The sequence below is a fragment of the Capra hircus genome, chromosome 8 (assembly GCF_001704415.2).
Source record: "Capra hircus breed San Clemente chromosome 8, ASM170441v1, whole genome shotgun sequence".
Taxonomy (NCBI): domain Eukaryota; kingdom Metazoa; phylum Chordata; class Mammalia; order Artiodactyla; family Bovidae; genus Capra; species Capra hircus.
In genome coordinates, this window is record NC_030815.1 from 33,814,713 (window position 1) to 33,840,016 (window position 25,304).

General features: G+C 37.5%; 1 pseudogene; it reads left to right on the plus strand.

The window, feature by feature from the left end:
* Positions 14,244 to 22,364, plus strand: LOC102173935 (annotated as a pseudogene).

The following is a 25,304-nucleotide window of genomic DNA, read 5'->3' on the forward strand; positions in this document are numbered from 1 at the left end:
AGAAAACTGTGAATGCTTTTGAAAATTAAAATGAGGTAATAGTTGTATTTTAGGAACATGAAATTCAAAGAAGAAATGGAGGAAACTAGTGTCAGAGATTTGGGATTGCTGGATTATAGATCTGGATATCAGTGATAGCAAGGAGGAATAGGGTTAAAGTTAATATGGAGGGTCAAGAACAGTCCTCATTCCCCTGGACTACACTAAAGTATTCATTTACAGTTTTCCCTAGGACTAATGTTAACTCCATCATAATACAGAAAAAAATCTAGATTATTTGAACATCCTGCCGAATATCACATTGATCCATTACATTGAGGAAATTCTTTTAATTAGGAAATAAGGAGTGGCTTCTACCCTGAAGGGCTTAGAAGGATATACACAATGTAGATGACTAGAAGATAAACTCTAAAATGATTCAAGGGCTTGCCACTGTAGTAAAATTTTTGAGTCCAATTTTAGAGACATGACAGGACATCCCTTCCGAAGTAAAAGATAAATTGCTGCATCTTGCATACCCATCAACAAAGAAGGAAAGTGAACTCCTACTAGGTCTCCTAAGGTTCTGGTAAAAGCACATGTCGTATCTATGAACAGTGCTCTGGCCACATACTGGGAGATAAGGAGGCTACCATTCTGTTTTTTGTTTACTTTTTTTAATTTATTTTATTTTTTCTTCTAGTTTTATTGATATATAACTGAGAAATAGACATGATAAATATTTAAGGTGTAGAATGTGATGAAGCCTGCCATGTTTAAGTGGGGCATAGCTCTGTATCTGTTCCAGTCTGCAGTGTGATCAGCTGCACTGAGACCCAGTTGACTCAATAGATTATGTGAAATTGAAGTTTGGATGTTGTAAAAAATGCAGTATGGCATGTATGGCAAGCCCCAGTGGATCATGAAGTTCTTGGAGCAAGAGTATGCCATCTATGTGAACAAACTGGAAGTCATTTTTCAAAAGTAGCTCCTGGAATGCTATGGAGCAAAAGTAGAGTGAAGCTTTGATTATCTACAACTGTCTTTTATGAACTTGGTACTGTCAAATGCACCAAATCATAAGGTTCAGTGGAATTAGAAAACATAATTTTAAAATAGAAGAAGTGAATTGAGGACCAGTCAGGAGCAGAGACAGAGGGCACAAGGAACATGCATGAAAAAGTAGCCCAGGCCCCTTATCCTCTCACTCAGTTGCATTGGTTTCCCTCTTCCAGCTCATACCTATGACCTTTGGGGGAACCATGTCCAAATATCTTCGAAAGGAGTCAATTCCCCAAGCTTGTTTTACATATGAGCTAGCTTATTATGTGGAAACTAGCTGAAAAAAGTCACCAACTGGTGACTTTTTTTAGAGCCTCACTCATGATCATGCTTAAAAAATAGCCATAATCCTTGAGCACTTGGATACCTAATTATCATGGAAGGAGAATTAACTTGTGGTCATAATATACATATAGACTAAAAGACAGTGACAAAGTACTGGGTCAATTGGTCAAAGATCTGGGAGGAAAAGGATTGGAAGATTGGCCACAAGGATGCTGAGATAATGGCATGTGGATGGATATGTGAGAGTGGTCACAAGTGATTGCCTACCAGAAAAGATTCACTGAAGACACTAAACTTCCAAAAGGAAGCAGTGTTCAACCAGTGGATGTTAGCTGATGCAAAACTATCATCAGCTACCATAGTATTATCATGACAGGTATATGAAAACAGGAAAAATATGGCAAGGACACAAGAGATGCATTAGCCCCCAAAATTAGCCTTCTTACCTAAGCTCATCCAAATACTGTTAACCACTGCCTCCAAATCTCCAAAATTCCTACAGCAAAGACCAATATGGCAATATTCCTGGAGTAGACTAAATGGCCACTTGATTCCAAATTGACCGTATTGAGTCTTCCTATTAGCTAAGGCCATGTGGTTTGTTTTCACAGGAATAGATATCTAGTGTAAGTAGAGGGCTGCCTTTTCTTGCTAATGGGACTTAGCCAGCACCACTATCCAGGTGCTCACAGAATGCCTGGTCCATTGGTACTTGATCCCCAGACAGCTTCTTACCACAGAATTCACTGGGTGTAATACATAATGCATCATCCAGCTGCTGCTACCCTGATAGTGTTAGAACGGCCTGCTGAAGGAAAAATCTAAAGCACCAGCTTTGAATCAGAATCCTGCAAGAATGAGGTGTGCTTTGTGTTTTGAATCAGGGACATTTATATGGGTTATTCTGTTAAATTAAATATCCTATAATGGATAGGACTAATTCTATAACAAAGAATTATTCATTTCCAAATGTCAACAATGCCAAGATTGAGAAAACCTGTGCTAAAGGTTCAAAGGTGATTCAAGGTCCCAGGACATAAGAGCTTTGTTGCATAGGCTAACAGGTATTGATACAATCAGGTCAGGATAAAAATTTCAGGATCATGTTATTCTATTTCATGTTCCTTCCCTTGTGGTTAAACCATTTTGGCACTATTCATTTCAACTTAAACTTAAAATATAGTAATTTGTGAGAAGCCTCCAATATTCCAGGAGTTAACATCAGAGTTTCTTCTACCATTTCAGAATGAATAAAATCCGTCATGTTAATCACTAGTGCGAGTTCAAAAGAAAAAAAAAAAAAAAAAACAAATGAGGTTTTTTAAATGAGAAACTTACAAAAATGTGAGAAGTTTCCCATACTGAATAAATTTGGAAATCATTGCCTGACATTCATTTTCACAACTCCAAACAATGAAACTCTCCTCTGACTTTTAAGATAAGTTAAATATAGAATTATGAAGGCAAGAATAGATAGATTAAATAAAAATTTTCTTATAAGACATATGTTCTCTTCTGAATGTTCTTATGTTGTCAGTACCATTTTGCACCTGTGTTTGCTAGGGAAAAACACCTAGTAGGAAAATATAGGAACAAATAATCAAAAAATATCTTTACAAATGTCAAAAGCCTACCATCAAATTTATATTATTTGCCTTGGTAATATTTTCCTATTTTCCTAATTATTATTAAGTAATTAATAAGTACATAGTAGAACATAGATCTGATAAAAACATGATAAGTGATTTTACAGATATTCAGAATATATTGAAAATTTCCAACTGTGATATCTTACTCTATATCGTATATACTAAGCCAAAATGTGCTGTATATGTAGTTTAGAGTACAGTCTCTCCTAATCCTTAGCTGAAGTATATGAAACAATGCAGTTTAAACTATAGCACTATAAGGGTGGTGTCTAAATGCACAGCTGGTATAGTTATTTTGCCTGAATATTTTAGTAACTATAATTGAGCAGTAAATTCATTCCTCCTGCCAAGAGTTTTTATCATTTTTTGACTGAATTGAAAGAAGTTAGCGGTCACTTCAAGGAAGAGGTCTTAAATCTAGCTTACAGCAGAAGAGGAAATGAAATTTGTATTTTAAAAGATTTATTGCAAAATAAACAATGAGGCACACAAAACAGGAGGGTTACTGCAGGGACAACAGCATATTGATAATGATACACAATGAGATTAAATTATAAATGCCTTTTTTTCTAATCTCTAATTTAATGAAGAATGTGCTAAAAATAAGTATAAGTAATTAAGAGTCTTATTGACCTTGCTATTAAATAGTTTGTTTTTAAATATAAAAGCAAAACTAAAAAAATATAAAAGATTAGTATGCTCTCATGCTCCATACTGAAGATGGAAGAATAATTGCATAGTTATAGAATATAAATCTCAGTGAATATTACTTCTTAAATGTCAAAGAGGACCTGAGTGGCGTTAACAAAATTCATTAGAGTTGCATATTTTCCTAAGAGAAAACAAAATAGCATTCTTGAAAATGACCAGTTTTTTAATTTATTTTTTAATCTTGTCAGTTCTTAGAATTACAGAAACATTGCTTTTGAGTGAAGATTAGGATGTTTAAAGTTTCTTTCTTATCTAGAAAAATGTTACATAGACCAAAATAAAAACCAAGATATAAAAATACAATAGTTTAAAAGCTAAAGATGCATTCCAAATTAAAAATTTATTAGGGGCTGAGTGGAAGAATTAGTGCTTAAGTTCAAAATAATTATTTCCCACAGTGTAGTAGATTGTTGTTGAGTCGCTAAGTCAAGTCTGACTCTTTTGTGACCCCATGGACTGTAGCCCATCAGTCTCGTCTGTCCATGGGATTTCTCAGGCAAGACTATTGAAGCGGGTTGCCATTTCCTTCTCCAGGGGACCTTCCCGAGCCAAGAACCGAGCCCACATCTCCTGCATTGCAGGTGGATTCTTAGGGAGATTTTTTATTACTGAGCCACCTGGGAAGCCCATCTAGTAGGTAAAGTATTGAATTTTAAATCAGAAATCCAAATTCAGTTTCCACCTATGAAATTTACTGTAATATCAATTTTTTGTCATGTAGAAAAAAAACCTCTGAATCTCTTTGTCTTGCAATAACATTTTAAAAACTAATAATAATAACTCATGGATCTTTGAGTTTTTAAGATTTAACCCACCTTAGCAAGATTACAAAAATTAACTTCAGCTGGACTCCAGACTGTTCATGAGCTCATATCCTCCTACATGTCTCCTTCTGAGACAAGCAGCACCCTAGCAGCACTATCTTCAAGGCCTAAAGGAAACCCAAAAGGTAAGTGGAAACCTGGATATGTCTTAACTACTCAGTTGAAAAATAGCATACTGTGGCTTACACATGCATCCCATTGGCTAATGTAGTTAATATGGTAAGTCCAGTGTCAATGGGATAGGCAAATATACTCTGACCTCAAAGAGACACCGCACTAAAAATTAATAGGCCAGAGGTTGTCCATGTGTGATCCTGCTGTACAGGGAAGTAAAGAATTGGGAGAAATAATTCAATTGACCACATTTCTATGTGATATCTGTTTACTCTGCAAAACAATGCATTATCTGCCCTAGGCCTTGTTTCTTCATAGAACTGATGACTCATCATAAACAAACACTTACTGAACACATATACTTATTGTTAAATGCCAAGAGGGTTGCTAAGTGTGCAACACATAGAAGCGCATGGAACACTGCCAAATCTGTTAGCTGAATGAGACATTTTATTAGGCAGGGCAGACTATGCTAAGCTCAGGTAATAAATAGTCCACCTAATGTGAGTAGATTCATGGAATAAAGTTTTGTTTCTAAGGTACACAGAGCATATTTTACCTTGGAGTTTTTCTTAGTGACTTTCTCTCAGCCAGTTGAACCAGGCTACCAGCCTCTTATGCCACCATCTCTTAGGTGGCCTTCCTGGTTGTCACAAAAGCAAAAGATAAAGTTAAAGAGTGTGCAAAGGAGTTTCACATCCATGCCTGAGAATGGCTCACATCACGTTTTCCCACACTAAAGAATCTGTCACCTGGCCATTATCTAGTTGGAAGGTCCAAACTAACTGTAAGGATTTGGAAAGCATAGTACCCAGAAATAAATGTTGGGAGTTATTGAACACCTAGACATTCTGTAATGTAATCCTCTTTTTTTTATTCACCAAATGTGTCACTTTTCTTTCTATACTTAGAATACACTTTTCCCCTAAAAGGGACAAGGCAGAGGACCACTTAGTTATTATATCTAGCTCAAAGTCCATGATTTTTGAATCATACACAACCATATCGATGACTTACTTTATCTCCTACAAATCTCAATGGTCATGTGCCTTGACCACAAAGCTATCTGATTGCAGACCAAGCAGTCACACACAGTGTCTAGAGTAGAGACTGGATAAACACAATAAATACTCCCATTTGGAGAAGGAAATAAGAGGAGACCTTGTAGTCAGTTTCTGGTAATACTGAAACACTACTGAGCTGATAGCATGCAATCTCTCAACCCTAAATTAAATTAACTCAGGTATTTGTTAATTTTTTGTTGTTTCTGAAGCTACTCTATTAGAGAAGCTGTGTTATCCCTGGTTTTTCCTGGTCCCTGGCTCCGCACTCTGGAGATTCTTCCTAGTTCATTATTTATATAAAATCGTTTTGGGAGAAATTACTCTTGCAGACCTGAGGAGCTATTGAAACATGTCTGTTGTTCATGGAGGTTGAAGTATTAGGAGTTGTTTTAAATCTTAAAAAGTCTTAACTTTTTATGGTCCTAATTTTCTTGAAAACTTAGTAGGTTTCAAATCCCTTTGCTTTGCTTCTGGTCTGTTCCATGCTTAAAGTTCTTTAATGTACATAGGTCTCAAAACCACTTATTTTTTCTACTTTCTCACTCTCACGTCTGTCTCATTCAATTTAATGGTGGCTATCTGCAGGCTTTCAGACTTGAATGAGAAGGCTATAAATTAACCTGACATTTCCCTTGGGTCACTTTTTTCAAATGAACATTTTTACTTGGGTTTTGCTGAAATTTTTGTTTACTGTTTTTAGAAATAGTTGACTTTTCCTCCAATGCAAAGTTCCCAAACTCTGTGTGTGTATGTGCAGTACTCAGTTGTGTCTGGCTCTTTGCAAGCCCATGGGCTATAGCCTGCCAAGCCCCTCTGTCCATGAAATTCTCCAGGCAAGAATACTGGACTGGGTTGCCATTTCCTTCTCCAGGGTATCTTCACAACTCAGGGATTGAACCCTGGTCTCCCATGTTACAGGCAGACTTTTTACCCTCTGAGCCACCTGGGAAGAAAGATCATTCTTTCTTGTAAATTGTTATTTAAATCAATAATAAATAACAAACCATGCTGAACTAGTGATTTTCAACTCTTTTCTCTAGACCTAAAAGCTTTACAAGCCTATGGTCTGATTTCAAAGTTATCTCTGGCAAACAAGTATTTTGCCATTGCATGACACAATTCACCAGCCTTCTAGCTTTCAATTTTAATTTCTTCTTTGTCCACTCTGTGATTTCTAAGTAAACAAATGTCCTTTTTTTGTTGTTTTTGTAATTTCATAGCAACAATTCACATAGCCAGTATCCTCATTATTTAGTGAAGGCAAAGCTGTGATGCATTGAAAATTAAATCAAAGATCTGTAAGCCAACAAACCTTTTTCTTATTCATTCAAATTTCAGTAGGTTTCAGATATTCTCTTGGAGGCTTTATTCTAAGAATTAATTTTTTTAAATAGGCTATTTCCACATTGTCATTACCTTTAACATAACTTTCCTGATCACTATCTAAATAGAAGAGATTGTGGAGGCTCACAAAGCAAGTTCTTAGGCTTAAACACAGGACACTCTTCTAAGAATAAGACACCCTTCTACCCACATTGCATTAGACAGAACCCAGTTGTATGGCCCGACTTAAAAAAAAATAACTTCAGGTGAAGATGGAAATTATAGTTATTTTACAGATACAGAAAGATGAAGTGAGTTTTCTTGAGCATCCGGCCAGTTTTGTCCCTCTCCCACATGCACCTCTGCAAAAATCCTAATACTACATGATATGAGGCTAACATGAGAATCAAAAAATGATCAATATATAGCGTAAAACAATGTACACATTCAAACAATTTTATTAGGTTTTTATGACTTCTGACAATTGATCATTTGAGAAATATTAATGAATGCACAATAAATCTAGCTTGTACACAAATTAGGTAGATATTTATATAGCTTATACAATTTCTTCTATTTGAACTTTGAAATATCTTAATGAGGCTAGAAATAGTCATACTTAATATAAAGTATATGATTCATGGGGCTTCCCATGTGGTTCAGTGGTAAAGAATAAGCCTGCCAACTCCAGAGGTGCAAGAGATGTGGGTTCAGTCCCTGGGTTGGGAACATCCCCTGAAGAAGAAGATGGCAACACTCTCTACTATTCTTGCCTGGGAAATCCCAGGGACTGCAAGGAGCCTGACAGGCTACAATTCATGGGTTTGCAAGGAGTTGGACACAACTTAGCGACTGAGCACACACACATATGATTCATGGGTCATCCTAATGGGGGTTCGTAGTCTCCAAAGGAAAATTATAAGAACAATTGATCAAATTTTCCTCTAATCTAAATTTGAAAAGTACAAGTGAAAGTCACTCAGTGGTGTCTGATTCTTTGTGACCCCATGTCCATGGAACTCTCCAGGCTAGAATACTGGAGTGGGTAGCCTTCCCTTCTCCAGGGTATCTTCCTAACTCAGGAATCAAACAGGAGTCTCCTGCATTGCAAGTGGATTCTTTACCAACTGAGCTATGAGGAAAGCATCAAAATTTAAGTGACCATAATTGCCTATGGCTATTAAATGGCAACACACTCAGTATTCTTGCCTGGAAAATCCCATGGACAAAGGAGCCTGGCAGGCTACAGTACATGGGGTTGCAAGAGTCAGACACAACTTAGTGACTAAACCACCACCACCATCATTTCTAAGATATTAGAAGAAATTAAAATCAAGAAGAAAAGTAAAATGCTTTGGCATCCGTTTCTTGTAACTATATTATTTTGATTGAATATTCATTATGCATCATTTATTATAAACAGTAATACCCAGAGATTGAACCCAGGTCTTCTGCATTAGAGGCAGATTCTTTACCACCTGAGCCACTAGAGAAGCCCTTCTTTCATCCATTATACACTATTTATTATAAACAATAATATGCAAGTGATAATTAGTATGCAGTAATATTGAAATGATAATTTATCTACTCACAGTTTACATGTAAACAAAACACTGTGACTAAGAGTGAAAAGTGAAAATTAACTAGTTTCACAGCATTCATGGGAGTGACCAGAAATCAAACATTCTTCAGGCACTATATTCAAAAGTGTAGATTTATTTCTTAATTTATTTTTCCATTGATTTAAAAACATTGAAGGGGTTCTCATCAATGCTAAGCACTCTTCCAGGCACAACTTTATATTAGGACTTTTCCCACAGAATATTTAAAAAAAAAAGAGAGAGAGAGAAGAGGGGCAGGATAAATTTCCTGGCTCATGGATTCTTTTATAATTTTTGTACTTATTTTAAACAGAAGATATCATTAGTAGAGTATAAGGTAAAACCACTGGATCAAGAATCAGAATACTGTTCCACATCTTGACCCTATTATTTACTGGCCCTACAACCTTGAGCAAGTCACATAATCTCTTATGTTACTGGTCACTGAATGCTTTTGGATAATAGAGAAAATAATAACCACTCTTTCTATAACACCAAGTGGTTCTAAAGATCAAATGAAACAATGTATGCAAAAGTAGTTTGAAACTAAATTGCTGTACAGATTTAAAATATTTTTTATTTTTTCTAAAATCATTTTAGTAGATTAATAGATTATGCTTTAGGTTAGGCATTTTCCTCTTCCTATTATTGTTATCATTATTTTTTTACAGCATCACCTTTTAGGATTTGAAATAGCTTAACTGAAATTCCATCACGTCCACTAGTTTTGTTCATAGCGATGCTTGCTAAGACCCACTTGACTTCACATGCCAGGATGTCTGGCCCCAGGTGAGTGATCACACCATCATGATTATCTGGGTCATGAAGATCTTTTTTGTACAGTTCTTCCATGTATTCTTGCCACCTCTTAACATCTTCTGCTTCTGTTAGGTCCATACCATTTCTGTCCTTTATCGAGCCCATCTTTGCATGAAATGTTTCCTTGGTATCTCTCACTTTCTTGAAGAGATCTCTAGTCTTTCTCCTTCTATTGTTTCCCTCTATTTCTTTGCATTGATCGCTGAGGAAGGCTTTCTTATCTCTCCTTGCTATTCTTCGGAACTCTGCATTCAAATGAGTATATCTTTCCTTTCCTCCTTTACCTTCAGCCTCTCTTCTTTTCTCAGCTATGTGTAAGGCCTCCTAAGATCACCATTTTGCCTTTTTGCATTTCTTTTTCTTGGGGATGGTCTTTATCACTGCCTCAGTACAATGTCATGAATCTCTGTCCATAATTCTTCAAGGACTCTGTCTATCAGATCGAATCCCTTGAATCTATTTGTCACTTCCACTATATAATCATAAGGGATTTGATTTAGGTCATACCTGAATGGTCTAGTGGTTTTCCCTACTTTCTTCAACTTAAGTTGAATTTAGCAATAAGGAGTTCATGATCTGTGCCACAGTCATCTCCTGGTCTTGTTTTTGCTGACTGTATAGAGCATCTCCATCTTTGGCTGCAAAGAATATAATCAATCTGATTTTGGCATTTACCATTTGGTGATGTCCATGTGTAGAGTATTCTCTTGTGTTGGACTAAAAAGAAACCTGAACACAGAAGTATTGATGCTTTTGAACTATGGTGTTGGAGAAGACTACTGAGTCCCTTGGACTGCAAAGAGATCCAACCTGTCCATCCTAAAGGAAATCATTGAAAGGATTCATTGAAAGGCCTGATGTTGAAGCTGAAACTCCAATACTTTGGCTGCCTGATGTGAAGCACTGACTCATTTGGAAAGATCCTGATGCTGGGAATGATTGAAGGTTGGAGGAGAAGGGGACGACAGAGAATGAGATGGTTGGATGGCATCACCGACTCAATGGGCATGAGTTTTGAGTAAGCTCCGGGAGTTGATAATGGACAGGGAAGACTGGTGTGCTGCAGTCCATGGGAATGCAAGGAGTCAGACACGACTGAGCTACTGAACTGAACTGATTATTATTTTAAAAAAATACTCTAAGGTACGATGCATGATACAAGATGCTTGAGGCTGGTGCACTGGGGTGACCCAGAGAGATGGTACGGGGAGGGAGGTAGGAGGGGAGTTCAGGATGGGAAACACGTGTATACCCATGGTGGATTCATGCTGATGTATGGCAAAACCAATACAATATTGTAAAGTAATTAGCCTCCAATTAAAATAAATAAATTTATATTAAAAAAAATACTTACTCTATAGGACATACTGTGTTAGTCGCTCAGTCGTGTCTGACTCTTTGCGACCCCATGGACTACAGCCCACCAGGCACCTCTGCCCATGAGATTCTCCAGGCAAGAATACTGGAGTGGGTTGCCTTTCTGTTCTGAGGGGATCTTCCAGATTCAGGGATCGAACCTAGGTCTCCTGCATTGCAGGCAGATTCTTTACCATCTGAGCCACTAAGGAAGCCTCAAGGGTAAAATAAAAGGGTTCAATACTAAAGTAACTGAATAAGATAGCTATTATTCCTAACCTTTTCTCTTTGCATTCTTCCTATTTCTTCCAGCACATTATTCTAATAAAGCTATCTTTTCCAACATGTAAAATGCATTCACAATCTTGAATAAAGGAAGACAGGCAGTATAATAAAAATGTATTAAAAATGTATATCTAAAGATCAGGATGAACGATGAGTGATTTGTAGTACAACCTGCAATCAAAAGTACTGAATGCTGGGGAATGTCTAAGACATGTGTAAGAATCAATATTAAAACCATACTTAGCACAGTCTAAGAGGGCAATAGTGACATTCAGCATAACATTTTACAATTTGCTAATGGATTAGAAAGCCGACTGTCATTTTGAACTCCTTAGCAACAAAATCCACTTTATTCTGTAAGTTGTAAATAAAAGAATGTCATAGTATTAACATACTTCTCAAGTTAGACTGAAATTCATGGAATGTGACTGACAGAGTGTTTTTCCCTATGTTTCTTATATCTTTGTTTATTTTGTTTTGGTAAAAAATCTAAGTTTAATTTAATTTTCATTATAAAATCAATAATAATGATAACCATAGGGTCTCTTTGAGTTTTATAATTGACCAAGAGGTAATATTCAGTTGTTGAATACAATTTAAGTTGGCATGATTGATTTCAAAGCCATCCAGCATTTGAACTTTTGCAAGTTAACATAAATAAGAGTGAGGTATGGAAGTGATAAAAATAAGAAAAGTAGTTGGTAAAAATGAGTATTTCCTTATTGACCCTAAAATCACATAATCTCTTCTTAAGGTTTAAAAAAAAATTTTTTTTTGTTTATATGGGTTTAGTGGAAAGCAAGCCTTAAAGAATATATCTGAAAGTGATCATCCTGGCTATATCTTATAGAATTGTTATTGGTAGTTATTTCTATTTTTGCTAATCCTTTGAAATATATTTTTCTGTTATTACAAGTACTATATGTATCAAAGACATACTAAGTATATATCATTCTGTTTTATTCTATATCTATTGATTTTCATCTATCTGGCAAACACTTTCAATTACTAGTATTCTATTGATAAGATGAAAATTACTGTTAGTGCACTTAATATATATTTATACATTTGTATTGCATCTCACAAAACCATGAGATGTTTTTTCTGCCTGTCTTTAACAGTCGTCTCTCTCTCCCAAACCTGTAAAATGCCTTGAAAATTGGTAAATTTAATAAAACTACCTTGAGTTGGAATCTGACACTCAAAGTACATTTCTTGCTCATCCTGGCCACTGTTGTCATACTTGGAAAACAGTTACTATAAGAAGAGAGGAAAAAGGCCCAACAGAAAATTTGTGCAACTATCCTTTTATTAACAGTTAAATGACAGATATAGCAGTAACAGCCAAATTTAAACAGTCGTACTAAATCTAACCCAGTCTTCTGGATGTGGGAGAAAAGACTGCTGAAAATATGAGATGAAATGAAGAGAAAGTATATAATGCTTTAACTAAACACACACACACAGATACAGAATGAATTATATACATATTGATAATGATTTTTTTTTCCTTTCTTGCCTTATTCTGCCTTGTTCCTTTGGGATTTCAGTGATACCAAATCCGAACTCTCCTTTTCTTGGTCTGCAAAAAGAAATATAAATAGTTACAATACCAACTATGCTCGATGTCCTTCAGCAGGCTAAGCCTTTTGTATGAGCCTGATAATTGCCACATTTCTACCTCTCTCACTTCCTTTTCACTGGTGTTCGTATGAAACCTGAAAGCAATCCAGTGAGTTAGCAAGCAAATACATCAGTCCCATTTGTCCTGCACGTTGGAGTGACAGGATCATTTTCAGGACTGACTTAGCTATTCAGTTATAAAGGTGTAGAATCCCAGGTGAAAGCCTGCTCTGCAGCCTGAGGTCTGTGTTGACCTCAAACCAATTATTCAACATCCCAAAGCCTGAGGTGGAAACTGAAGACATGGATAAAAATCCTGTAGGATTACTAATAAGATTAGAGATAATGTTTATAAAGTTCTTTCAGTTAGTGCTGGGCATACAGGGGGCAGCTGGTGAAAAATGGCTACTATTATTAAAAAGAAACACTGTAATTAGAGACCCAAGTTTGAAGATGATATTTAAAATATTTTAGGCCTATGAATAGCAAAGACTTTGTTTCATGTTTGAGGGCCTCTAGAGTAAGAAACACTTTGCAGAGCAGAATTAAAGACTGTCCTTGACTGTCTGCCTTCTGCAATACTTGCTTCCTGCTATTGATTTCACAAGCATGGCACAAGCCCGTGGAAAGAAGAGGTAACAATGGTTTTAAAATAAAATGTAATATTGCTTTTGAGATTTTTGTTTGTTTGGGTGCTAGCTTACAAAATATGTCAAGGATTGTATAAAATTTGTAATATGTTTTCAAACATCTCCAGGAGAGATGAGATAATCACAGTATATAGTATATTTGTCCATCCCTAAATCAAGAGTGAAGAGCTACCCAATTATCAAACTAATAAAGGTAGTGTTCACTGTGCCAGGTATTGCTCTAAGATCTTCATATAAATTGTTTTATTTCATTTGGTGATTCCCTGAATTTTATTCTTCTATTTTTAACATTGGGTGATGAGGTTTGTAGAGATAGTTATGGAAGGATTTAATACAATTCATTCTGCCTTTTTCTGTATTTTCACCTTTGTCAATGGTCCCTCCAATATTACAACCTGGGATTCCTAAAGTTATTTTGGTGCCAACCCTCTCTTAATTCTTTTTACTTTAAAAGTCTTTAATCCTACAGATGTCCCTCTAGGTATCTTAGTATAATGACCATTCTTTCAGTTCTTGTATTTTGCAGTATCAGATCCTTCCACCTTCAGTCCTTTCCCTATGTGGTTGTTGCAGTTATTTTCATAGAGAAGTAAGTTCTTGTCACTTCTCTGATTTAAAGCTTCTGCTCACTGCTTAGCAAGGCTTCAGTGGCTCTTCACCACCAGCATTTTTCCACACCTTGATGCTCAGTGCCAGCCACTCCCCACACTACCTCCCACTTTACTTCAAGCTTTAATTCATCCATTATACACAAACACACTCTGTATCCTTGCTGTAACTATCCCCTAAACACAATACCAAGTCTTGTCATTTGTATTTGTTTGGACTACCCTCAAAACTACTTGTAGACGTTCCCTGATTCAACCACATTTTAAATTGGATTCTTTGTGACTCTAGGATGGATGTCTTTCTGTACGAGGCTTATTGGGGCGGTTTTCAGCAGCGCTGCATGCCAGAGATGGAGGAAGCAGTATTGTTAAGAGGAGAGGTTGGAATGCGGTACAGATGAAAAGAACCCTTAGCCAATCTAACTGAGTGAGCAGATCACAGAACAGCATTCAATAAAGGTTTTCCCTGAGGAAGAAGCATAATCTTGGGCAGAGCAGACCTCTTTGGCCTAAGATAATTCCTGGAGAAGGATAGATACAGAACTGTAGGAGCCCGGGATCAGGGATGATGGGGATCGCAGACCCGAAGGAGTGTCTGAGTGGCCCAGCACAGCACCCACTGCACCCCTGTAGGGTTATTCCTTCAGCGCTTGCCATCTGTACTCAGTCACAGCTGAATCTCTTTTCAGGCTGTGAACTCTCTCGCATGGCTGCGTTTATGTCTCTAGGAGCCATCCCAGTTTGCAGTGCAGTGCCTGGTGCCTTGGAAGCTTTTAAAAGGACACCGACTTGCGACAGAATGAAATGCCATACACCTGGAGTCATAATACCTGATGCTGTATGCTTCCTTGTAAAACCTGTACAGATTGTCTATCTTAGAAGTTTTAATTAGCATTGCTATTTGGTTAAATTGGCTTTCAAGGAGATAAAGGGAGAGATGCTGAGAAGAGGTTTAGTTTGTAAAGAGATCTGTACAATGGAAAAAGCTATTTCAGAGGCACAGTAGATTACCAACATCAATTAGAAATCAGAAAGAGGAAGATTTTTAAAAAATGCATATTTGAGAGAAAGGGCAATTGAAGACTCTTAATTTGAACATTGGGGAGAACTGGAGTGAGATATGAACCACAGGGATAAATTACTGGAAAATATTTAGAATCAGCTGAGCTCAGGGCTGTAAATCAAACACCTCAGACACTATTGCAAAACCACTGCCATGGTGGAAATAAATAAATTCTCAAGTAGCTACTTGACTGGTTAATTCAGTAAAATATATTGATATTTCAGTCGGTATAGGGACAGTTATGTCTCTCTAAGGAAAAAAATATATATACGTGGCCTGCCCTTCACAGACATGGCACGTTGAAACCTCACAGTAAGTGTTTGTTCGCTACCTTTTTTCCCATAAAGGTAAAGGTTTTAAGTCTGTCTTACCTTTCATTTCAAAGGTGTGCTAAAGTACCTGGTGTTAGACATCCAGGGGTCCTCTACTGCCCATATGGTGACTCTCACAAGAGGCTATATAGTCACATACTTGACTCAGCCTAAACTTCAGGAAACGAACACAGATCTCTCTCTCCTATTTTTCCTATCTGAGTAGATTCCTTGTACATATATTTTTGCTTTGCCCTTTCTCCTATTCACACAGGTAATGTGGTCTTTAAAAAAAAAACTTAATACAAAAAGATCTTGCCTACAGTGCATGTGTATATTGGAGGTAGAATTAAGATACACCTCTTTTCTCACATCAAGAATAAAATGAGTTATGATTTGAGTCAACAGTGTTTAGTATCAATATCTTGCAGAGCAGTACACTAGAAAATATGCTGGAGAATGATAAATAAAACAGGGCTATTGAGAAGGAAGACAAATCACTAGCAGTAACAGAAGAATGAAGCAAGTGTATGGTTTTGGTGGAATTAAGATGCTATGACAACAAGGAGGTGGGGATGATAGCTTTTGACCTAAGGGAAATTAGAAGATGTGGCTCTTTTCAGACCCTGTGAGTGTCCTAATCATTAGTTAACTGACCCCTGCATGTAGAATCTGTGTTGTTGGCTCTGTACATGTTTCCTAGTAATTAATACCCATTTTTCCAGTTAATATTGTGTACCTTCCATCTGTGCCTTTTTAGATGCAGAGAAATTATTTTAGAATGATCACACACACACACACACACACACACACACACACACACACACACACACACACCAGTCTCAGGAATGCCAGTTTTATAAAGACCGAAAGTTGACTGAAAGGAAATCAAGCAGTGGGACACACATCACAGTACTGAATGTGGCTTAGAGTCCAGCAATTAGAAATGTGGCAGAAAATTGCTGGAAAAAAAAAAGTCAAGTTACAAGAATAATTTTGAGGAAATTTTGTCAGAAAGCAAATTTCTAAAACTAAGATTCAGCTCAAGCATGATAGAACTAGTATGACATAGCAGCGATAGTGACAGAACCTAAGACAATGACTATCGGAGGCTGTTTCAAGTCATCTGCAATGTAACAATCATGCGGAAAGTTTAGAACCACTGCAAAAATTCCATTAGAATTTGGAGTTTGCATCAAGAAATTGACTACAAAATGAATGGGATGGAGAGAAGTTTAGATGAACTGAAGATAAAATAGTCTGAAACTGAAAAGTCAAAAAGCAACTGTTTTGCAGAGTTGCAGAAGGATGCACATCATACTGAAGGAATGTGTGAAGGAAGTAAAGTGTTCATATATTGTTTTCTTCTGTAACATCCTCATCCTTCTTACTACCCTCCAATGGCTAGGTAGCAGGAAAAGAAAGCAAAGTATAGTTTTCTTTGCTAATCTCAGTACAATCCAATCATTAATATTTTTTTTTACATTGCAAAATGTGTCTTCTTGGATGATGTAAATTCATCATTGTTCTCTTCTGTTCTCTAAGATGTCAACTGGGTGCAGAACAGTAGAAGCATAGTGTATGGCAAGATCTTGTAACACTGGGAAAAGGGTCTTCTGCTAATTTATATATGCTCTGGTTGTTATGCTAATGTATTATTTATCTAAGCTGTTGTTTTGCCTAACTGAGTTGGCAATGGCTTCTGATTTCTGCTGCAGATGATTTCTTATTCTGTCTTATTTTCTTGTGTCTTGGAACCCTCCCAGTTGAATTGACCTTTTGAATTTCTGCTGCTTCTCTCATCTTACCCATAGTCTGATGGCAGAATCTACTTAGGTATCCCTTTACCCTCAACCACAGGAGGCCTTTTGATCATCTGTAGCAGCAGCAGCAGCAGCATGCTCTCTTCAGGTGGTACAGTTGGTAAAGAATCCGCCTGCGATGCAAAAGACCCAAGAGACACAGGTTCCATCCCTGGGTTGGAAAGATCATCTGGAGGAGGGCATGGAAACCCACTCCAATATTCTTGCCTGGAGAATTCCATGGACAGAGGAGCCTTGCATGCTACAGTCCAGGGGTCGCAAAGAGTCAGACACGACCGAGCCAAGAGCACGCACACATGCCAGTGACATTCAGGAACAGATAGGTGTTCGGAAGTATATGTTAGACCTTCTCTTTGCCTGACAACCTCCCAGCTACACCAAGCCCTCCAAGCTAGCTCAGAGATACTCTCTTTAGGAGGCTGCTCTCCACCTCCCACATGGGTGGCTGGGAAATTCCACCTACAGAGTTGACCTCACACCATACTGAACCTTGCTGTTCCAACCCCTATGTGCTTTGCAATTCCACGACTGGAAAATTAGAGTAGGTGGCTATTCTTATATACATTTCTTCAGTCTCCTTACTTGGCTACCATTCTTTCCTAAATTTCAACGAAATTGGAAGTGGTGGGATTTTCATTTATTTCTCCCACTTGTCTTCCTCAGACATCTACTAAGTCAACTCTGTCATCTAAGCACTCAAGTCTAGACAATAATATGTTCAACGGGAAGTTGGAAAGATAATGTTTTCTCTCACAGCAATGCCTGGTTTTTAAGCCTATAGCCTAAAATTTTGTTTTGATTTATAAAAAATAATTTATCAACTACTACTTAATGTTTTTAACAGGACAAGGTAGTATCACTGGATATATGTCATTTATTTCTCCTGTCACTTTTATCACTATAGAATAACATAAAACTTCCAATCCAGTATGTTCTGTCCCTGTATTGAAGCTCATGAGTATCTTAAAAAAGAAGTAGTTCTAGATAGAATGTAAGTTTCAGTCAGTTCAATTCAGTTGCTCAGTCGTGTCTGAATCTTTGCGACCCCATGAATCGCAGCACACCAGGACTCCCTGTTCATCACCATCTCCCAGAGTTCACTCAGACTCACGTCCATCGAGTCCGTGATGCCATCCAGCCATCTCATCCTCGGTCGTCCCCTTCTCCTCCTGCCCGCGATCCCTCCCAGCATCAGAGTCTTTTTCCAATGAATCAACTCTTCGCATGAGGTAGCCAAAGTACTGCAGTTTCAGATTTAGCATCATTCCTTCCAAAGAAATCCCAGGGCTGATCTCCTTCAGAATGGACTGGTTGGATCTCCTTGGAGTCCAAGGGACTCTCAAGACTCTTCTCCAACACCACAGTTCAAAAGCATCAACTCTTCGGAGCTCTGCCTTCTTCACAGTCTAACTCTCATATCCATACGTGACCACAGGAAAAACCATAGCCTTGACTAGATGGACCTTAGTCAGCAAAGTAATGTCTCTGCTTTTGAATATACTATCTAGGTTAGTCATAACTTTTCTTCCAAGGAGTAAGCATCTTTTAATTTCATGGCTGCAATCACCATCTGCAGTGATTTTGGAGCCCCAAAAAATAAAGTCTGACACTGTTTCCAGTTTCCCCATCTATTTCCCATGAAGTGATGGGACCAGATGCCATGATCTTCGTTTTCTGAATGTTGAGCTTTAAGCCAACTTTTTCTCTCTCCTCTTTCACTTTCATCAAGAGGCTTTTTAGTTCCTCTTCACTTTCTGCCATAAGGGTGGTGTCATCTGCATATCTGAGTTTATTCATATTTCTCCCGGCAATCTTGATTCCAGCTTGTGTTTCTTGCAGTCCAGTGTTTCTCATGATGTACTCTGCATATAAGTTAAAGAAGCAAGGTGACAATATACAGCCTTGACGTACTCCTTTTCCAATTTGGAACCAGTCTGTTTTTCCATGTCCAGTTCTATCTGTTGCTTTCTGACCTGCATACAGATTTCTCAGGAGGCAGGTTAGGTGGTCTGGTATTCCCATCTCTTTCAGAATTTTCCACAGTTTATTGTGACCCACACAGTCAAAGGCTTTGCATAGTCAATAAAGCAGAAATAGATGTTTTTCTGGAACTCTCTTGCTTTTTCTATGATCCAGCGGATGTTGGCAGTTTGATCTCTGGTTCCTCTGCCTTTTCTAAAACCAGATTAAACATCAGGCAGTTCATGGTTCACATATTGCTGAAGCCTGTCTTGGAGAATTTTGAGCATTACTTTACTAGCATGTGAGATGAGTGCAATTGTGCAGTAGTTTGAGCATTGTTTGGCATTGCCTTTCTTTGGAATTTTAATGAAAACTGAACTTTTCCAGTCCTGTGTCCATTGCTGAGTTTTCCAAATTTGCTGGCATATTGAGTGCAGCACTTTCACAGCATCATCTTTCAGGATTTGAAATAGCTCAACTGGCCTTCCGTCACCTCCACTAGCTTTGTTCATAGTGATGCTTTCTAAGGCCCACTTAACTTCACTTTCCAAGATGTTTGGCCCTAGATTAGTGATCACATCATCATAATTATCTGGGTCGTGAATATCTTTTTTGTACAGTTCTTCCATGTATTCTTGCTACCTCTTCTTAATACCTTCTGCTTCTGTTAGGTCCAGACCATTTCTGTCCTTTATCGAGCCCATCTTTGCATGAAATGTTCCCTTGGTATCTCTAATTTTCTTGAAGAGATCTCAGGTCTTTCCCATTCTGTTCTTTTCCTCTATTTCTTTGCATTGATTGCTGAAGAAGGCTTTCTTATATCTTCTTGCTATTCTTTGGAACTCTGCATTCAGATGCTTATATCTTTCCTTTTCTCCTTTGCTTTTCGCCTCTCTTCTTTTCACAGCTATTTGTAAGGCCTCCCCAGACAGCCATTTTGCTTTTTTGCATTTCTTTTCCATGGGGATGGTCTTGATCCCTGTCTCCTCTACAATGTCACGAACCTCATTCCATAGTTCATCAGGCACTCTATCTATCAGATCTAGGCCCTTAAATCTATTTCTCACTTCCACTGTATAATCATAAGGGATTTGATTTAGGTCATACCTGAATGGTCTAGCAGTTTTCTCTACTCAGTAAACAGTAACCAAACAAATGTCGTACAATATACTTTTTTTCATAAAGCGTGTAAGATAGCCTATAGCAGCAATGATGCAGTGGGTTGGGCCTTGAGCCTGACACCCAGGCCAGGCCTCCTCAGCCACCGCTAGCACCATATGGTCTCTGGCACCTCAGCGTCCTGACTGTGGGTGGGATCAGTATGGGGAGGTGACTGTGACAGACCAGTAGGAATGGCTTTATGTCATCAAAAAGCTAAAGCTCTAAAATGCCTCAGCTGAGAGCATCAAGTTTCTGGAGAGAAAGCTCAGCTCTTGTCTCAGCTGAAGGACCCAATGCTGTCACCTACGAAGAGCCATGGGAGGGAGGGGCCCCCTGTTGAACATCTTCATGGGCTTCTGCAAAGGAGGTGCTCTGTACCAAAAACTCTAAGAGCAGAAGGGGAAGCTTCTGCCTGAGAGTTTTATGGTGGGCTTCCCTGGTGGCTCAGATGGTAAAGAATCTGCCTGTAATGCAGTAGACCCGGGTTTGATCCCTGGTCCGAAAGATCCCCTGGAGAAGGGAATGACAACCCACTCCAGTATTCTTGCCTGGAGAATCCCATGGACAGAGGAGCCTGGTGGGCTATAGTCCAGGAGGTCGCAAAGAGTTGGGCATGATTGAATGACAAACACTTTCATTTTCACATTGGTGGTAGAGTGGTTTGTTCAGATTCTCATGGCCCTGCAGTATTTACATGAAAAATACTTCCTTCATTGAGCTCTGCAAGATCAAAATGTCTACCTAACAAGAGCAAAACATTATCAAAGAGGGTGAATTAGGGATTTCCTGAGTGCTTGAGAACCAATGTGGCATGGCTAGAACACTTATTGGCGCATACATGAGCCCTGAATTGTTTTCAAAGAAACCCTAAAACTAAAAGTCTGATATTTGGGCTATGAGATACTGTGTTTATGAAATGGCAATCCTGGAAATATGCTTTCAATGCAAAAGACATGAATTCTTTGGTTTATTGAATTATTGAAGGAGCTGCCACCGATGCTGAAAGATTACAGCCCAGAGTTGATAGAATTGATAAGAACCATGCTGAGCAAAAAACCTGAAGAAAGACCTTTTTGTGAGGAACATCCCTGACACAGCCTTACATAAAGCACCGAATATCCTTGTTTTTGGAGGCCACAAAGGAAAAAAAAAAAAAAAAACGAAATAACATTAAAGAAGGTGACTCTAAATTCAAGCCTATAGCTACAGTGCTTTCTGGAAAGATTGAATTAAGTCATGAAGTAGTTCACTCTCAATCACACTCTTCTGAGAGCTCTAAGACATATGCAATGGATGAAGACAAATGTTTGTCCCAAGAGAAACCCATGGTCATTGCCCCTTGAGACACCCACAAGTCTGAAAGACCATGACTACAAACCAGACATAAGCAGTCCTGCAGAATCACTAGCTGTGATTTTAGGGTGAATATTAACATCTTACTTAAAGAAAGATGAAATTCAATGGTCAAGAGAATCAACCAAGACACTCAGATGCCTCTAATGTGCTAGAAGGTAAATGTAACATTTCTCAAGTGAAGGAGAGTCTGAATAATAGCACGAAATCCAGTGTTCAACCTGAAACCTGAATTCCCACATGATCCTCTGAGTATGTCACTGGAGTAATGAATGAGCCAGTGAAGTCTCAGCAGCCCCTAAACAAAGACCAAGATTTACCAAAGGACTAGAATCGAGTTGCCGATGAATGTATTATAGGAAAACAGGATAGAATCCACCCAGGTTTACAGCCATACAGCTCTAGGTCTGAATCTTCCCTGTCTTGACACTAGCTGCATAAGGAAAGAGAAACCTTTGAGCCCAATGAGCAAAAGAGACAGTTCTAAGAGACCCTCTTCATCTTTTGCCTTCTCTTCCCACTGTTGGAAAATTGGATGTCACATCAACACAAAAAGATGCTGAAAGCCAAAGTAGAGTGGTCACTGGATCTGTGAGTAGTTCCAGGAACAGTGAGACAACATCATCAAAGGACCAACCATTATCCGCAAGATAGGGAAGGCAACTAAAGCAGTCCCAAGATAAGATCTTGCCCTTAGGCCCTTCAGTGAGGAAAGCTCCTCAGAGAGACAGTGTGTGAGTTTCCTTTCCTGAGCAACGCTGCAGTCAGAAGACAAGCATGGAGCAGGACTGGGGTGACCTTCCTCTTGCGGTTCCTCTGGCTCTGTTGGTTTCAGATGAGTGGTCATAGAAAGGAAGTGAGTGACTGGTATAAATGATGACTCAGACCTTAAATCTGGGCTCTAAAGAGAGCTGTGAAGATCTCCCAATACCAGATTGAGTGTCAGAATTTAAACTTTATCAAAAATATTGAGATGTGATATTTCATGGGAAAGTTGCAGAAGAGGCAGAGGAACTCCATTTTAAAGAATTATTTTCAGCCATCATGTCAGGTTCTGAAAAAATCAGAAGAATAATTGAAGCCTTGAGAGCTGTTGTAATTCAGGGCCTGTGGATTCAGCTTTTAGAGCATGTGTATGATATTTTTGAAGAGGATGATGAATTGGAAAGAGACGTACATTTGCATGAGCACATGGAGGAAAAGTATGCCTTACACTGTGAAAGCTCACCAGTTAATGATTTTTTAAGAAAATGTGAATTTTTGAGAATTTATCTAGTCTGCCAGAATCAAACTATTTTCAAAGGTTTTTGACTTAAAAACAAACAAACCTATAACAGTGATTGGAGGCCATTCAACATTCTTATATCTTAGGGGTCTTTCTTTACTAGGGGAAAAAAAAAAGGACAAAACAGAGTAATAATGAAGCAAGCTTACAAAAGAAAATAGCATTTTATTTAGAATATCAGCTTACTATCTTTTCCCATGCTATAAGGTAGGACCTTATTGTGTATCTACTAGTAGTTTGTATCTGCTAATTCCAAACTCCTAATTTATTCTCTCCTACTCTGCACTTGACACTTTGGTAACCATAAGTTTGTTTTTTATGTCTGTGGGTCTGTTTCTGCTTTATATATAATTTCATTTGTCCTTTTTTAAAAGATTATACATATAAGTGATGTCATATGATATTTGTCTTTGTCTGACTTACTTCACTTAGTATAATAATCTCTAGCTTCTTCTATGTTGCTGCAAATGACATATTTCATTATTTTTTAGAGCTCAGTAGTATTCCATTTTATAAACACCACATCTTCGTTATCCATTCATCAGTTGATGGATGTTTAGATTGCTTCTCTATCTTTGCTACTATAAATAGTTCTGCAGTGACCACTGGGGTACATGTATGTTTTTGAATTATGATTTTCTCCAGATTTATGTTTGTATATCTTGATTGAAACAAAATTGATTGAGAAAATAAAAATAAAGAACCTACTTCTAGTTTTAGTATCTTATAGTTCAAATAGAACAGACATTAGAATGACTAGAAAAGCAAGGTATAATGTTGATCACTGTTTTCCAGTCACAAATCTGAATGGTTGATTGAAAAGCATTCTTTTTCATCCTCTTCACTGAAAAGTTTTTGCTCAAAACTGACTATATGAACTTCTGTTCTTAAGATTTTCTATCTATATATTCAGGGAGCAGAAGTTTCCCAAATGTGACTAGATGTGATGTCCTTGAGCTTCTTAGGCACAGATTTATTAGCAAGAGGATCTATTTACCTTGTGCAGTGTGGCACAAAGAAGCAGAGTTTTATTACACATGATATTAGTTTTAGGTTTATAGAAAAGTTGCAAAGATAGTACAAAGAGTTCTATATACCCCACATTCAATGCCCTCTACTATTAATATCTTTTTAAACTATAGTACATTTATTAAAACTAATGAAGCAAAATATACAAAAAATGAACTGATATATATCTCATTGTAACAGAAGACTAAATCAGAGTAGTACCAGTGGTATTAATAGTGATAACCAGATGATCTAAGAATAAAAAATAAAAGCTTTAAGTATGGTTGGAACCCAGGCCTCCAAAATTGTCATCAAAATTCACCACCCTCTCCCAGTTGTTTTTTTCCCCCCTTTGGACAAAAATAGGACCCTGCATTCACTTTGTTAGCATAATTCAGACAGAAGTTCCCAACATAGAGGAAAGATGTGCACAAGATCGTCAGGCTCATATCTGTGTTCTTAATAAGCCTGATAAATAATGTTTCTAACAGATTTTTAGATTGATACTTACTGGACTGACTCAGATCATGTGACCCTTCCTGAATCAATCACCATAAAAAACTGAATACATGGATTGGCCAGACCAGCATCAACATCCCAACCTTGGTCCAAGAATATGGTTATCTTTCCAAAATGACTTAATCTAGCTATAGGACAGTGTTTCTTACAAGTAAATTATGTTGCTGATAGGAGAAATAAGACATGCTACACACCAAGAAGGCAAAACCATCTTATCTGCACTATAATGTGCATATGAATAGGTGTCTTAATCTTGAAAGCGTCTCTAAGGATACTAGTTTACAATCAGTCCTAGTCTAAATTTCATCTATAAAAAACTGTGGCTATGTCTTTCTCTGGTAAGAGAAAAAAACTTCTTTCATATTGGTTATATTGTAAGTTAGTTATCTCTATTTTTAAATTAAAATAGGAACCCATATTCAAGATCAAATTTTACTGATATTTCTCTCACATCTTCATGACATAAAAAAACCCAGATGCCTCTAAAATCATTTTTTTCTGATACTCTATATATTTGGTGCTTTATAAGGAGATTTAATAATAGCTAGAATATTTCAAGTTTTTATTTAGATTGCAAAAAGTTTCTTACGTGAAAATAGAAATAACAATTAATACACTGCTGTTTGGTCCAAGAGCTGTGAAAAAGGTTTACAAATAAGATATCTGATAATTCATAGAGCAACCAGTTAATGTTATACAATTATTAGTTCCATGCTATAGAGGAAGCAACTGAGTCAAAGGGACAAAGTAAATTTTAAAAGGTCGCAAAGCTAGTAAGTAGTTTTTCAGATGCCATTTAAGTTTCCTTTCATAGCTTCTTTGCTTCACCTATTCCAGAGGCCTTTGATTTCCTGGGCCATAACCAC